The following is a 2283-nucleotide window of genomic DNA, read 5'->3' on the forward strand; positions in this document are numbered from 1 at the left end:
CAGCAAGGGTCAGCCGGACCAGCCAGCGAGGGGACTTGGGGGCTGGGAGCGGGATGCGAGGGAGGAGGCGGCTGCCAGGGGGACCAGGGGAGTCCCATCCAGCTGCTGAAGAGGTCCCTGGGGGTGAGACCACCACAGGGGAGTTGGCTACGGGGGGACCCGGGGGACTGGAGAGATGGATCAAGGGACAGCTACTGGGCAGACTGCCTGAGCCCAGCTGCTGGAGGGAGCTACACTGTGCATAGATGTGTGCATATATATATATATATATATATACACACACACACACTCATACACTCACTCGCACATCTCCATCCTGCTCAGCCAGAGAGGGGGGTGGGATGAGGCCGCTGGCGCTGTGTTCATGTGAGTGTTCTGTGTGGCTGGCCCTGCGAGCTGCGTGGCCATCCGTGTGTGTATGTTTAAGTGTATTTGTGCACATGCCTGCTGGGATTACAAGCTCAGCCTGGCTGCTGCTTGGACCTGGGGGCACAGAGCTGTGGCAGCCTTGTCTCTCTCAGGCTACCAGATCTGGCCCGATTTTCCCATATCAATAGATATATTTGTGTACATATCATATTCATACATATACATATATGATGCACATATCATATACATAGGTGTATTTCATACGGCTTCTATATAGCACAGCATATCTACCGATAGAATTGAGATAGGAGAGATTAAAGCAGACAGGCAACAACTTTTTCCCAAGGCATTTGCACAAAAAAAAATAAGTAACAGTTACACTTTTCTTTCAGAGATTTCATGTTTCTCGCACCCTACCAGTAAGCATGTCTGTACTGCAGCAGGAGGTCTGGCTGCAGCAGCAGAGATCTGCAAGTTCTCCTGTTTTTGCTGAGAGTCTGGTTTCAGGTGCAGCTGAGCGAACACAACGGTGTGCAGCAGGTAGAATGATGAACTCCTGTTTCCTGTCGCCTTCGCTCTTCTGCTCCCTTCTCTCCACCATGTATGCATTTTCAGGCACAGTGAACAATGTTAATTCTGTGTGTCTTGTGATACCCTGCCCTGAAAGGCCACCGCAGATGACACCTTTTTGGAGTACAGCCATCACCCGCAGGCAAGGATTTGCAAAACCTGGGGGCTTGTGTTACGTGAGGCTGCGAAGCAGAGTACCAGAGTGAGGCAGGCCCAGGGCAGGCTGTTTGGGTCTGCGTGATCACCGACCAACACATGGAAGCAGTAAAAAGTGCCACAGGAGTTCAGACTGTCTGGAAACACGGAGATCAAAAACCAGTCTGACATCAGGTGCCAGTAAAAGTAAGACGGAACAGAAGGTAGCTTCATTTCTGACAACAGCTAATTCTGAAGCCCTAAGTATTTTAGTAATCTGGATTCATTCAGATGGAGGGAGTTTACTCCTAATCCAGTAATACAGAATTTTGAGAAACTTCATACAAAAGTGAGGCACACAAGCAGCATGTTTAATTTAAACACAGTCTAAAAAGATAACAACAACATTGAAGGCTGAAGAATGACCCTGAACCGGGGAGGGTGAGGGGTGGAAGTGGACGGGTTAAACAGGTCAGTGATCATGTTGTGATTGGTGAAATTCAGGTTCAGGCATACTACCACTGCCCCCTGTTTTCCCCAGTGCAATGGAATGACAGAAAATGGTATCGTGATAATGCAGCCCTTTCTAAAAAAGGCCACAGAGCCAGACTGCTAACCATATTTAGCACTACTAAATCACCATTGGCACCAGCAAGCCTTGGTTGTCACCTACTGACATTTTGTTCAGCCCTAAAAATGAAAACACAGTTGCCTGCAGTTTTTCAAACGATGAGAGCCACTGGGGACTCGCAGATAGGGAAAAAAAAAGGCAAAGCAAGAAGTTCATCGTGACTCAGGACCTCAGAGCCGCCACTGCCAAAAGATGTCGTTCTGTGTTTCTGAGGTGGTGAAAAGTGGTCGCGTACAGGCAGCAGGATCGCAGCAGGTGTCTTTGCAGCCAGATAGGGTGAGCACCCACCAAGGAGAAGCAGTGCCTGCTCCATCTGCACCCCTGAACCTCACTGACACATAGTAGTACCCGTATGTCCGTACTCACCGTGAGTGTGAAATGCTCACCATGAAACTCACCACGAAACTCACCATGAAATGCTTTAATTGGTCCACACTGACAGTAAAACATGACTGCTCTCCTTTGCTCCTTTGCTTCCTCAGGTTTGGCTGAGGAAGGGTGATGCTGGGAGCTGCACCCTTCAGGCTTCCTCCCGGCAGCTGTACAGTGGAGGGGCTGGAGATGGGGAGTCTCCTCGA

The 2283-nt window shown here is 49.7% G+C and overlaps 1 protein-coding gene across 1 annotated transcript in view; it reads left to right on the forward strand.

Annotated features, from left to right (window-relative positions):
• The first annotated feature begins 1211 nt into the window (after nt 1-1211).
• The window catches only part of FBXO40 (F-box protein 40), a 14196-nt gene continuing 13124 nt past the window's right edge, over nt 1212-2283 (forward strand). The window contains exon 1 of the mRNA XM_035894527.1: nt 1212-1281. The gene's annotated coding sequence lies outside the window, so the exon portion shown is untranslated. The remainder of the gene's footprint in view (nt 1282-2283) is intronic.

Source organism: Egretta garzetta, unplaced genomic scaffold (genome assembly GCF_000687185.1).
Source record: "Egretta garzetta isolate BGI_Z169 unplaced genomic scaffold, ASM68718v1 scaffold85, whole genome shotgun sequence".
Taxonomy (NCBI): domain Eukaryota; kingdom Metazoa; phylum Chordata; class Aves; order Pelecaniformes; family Ardeidae; genus Egretta; species Egretta garzetta.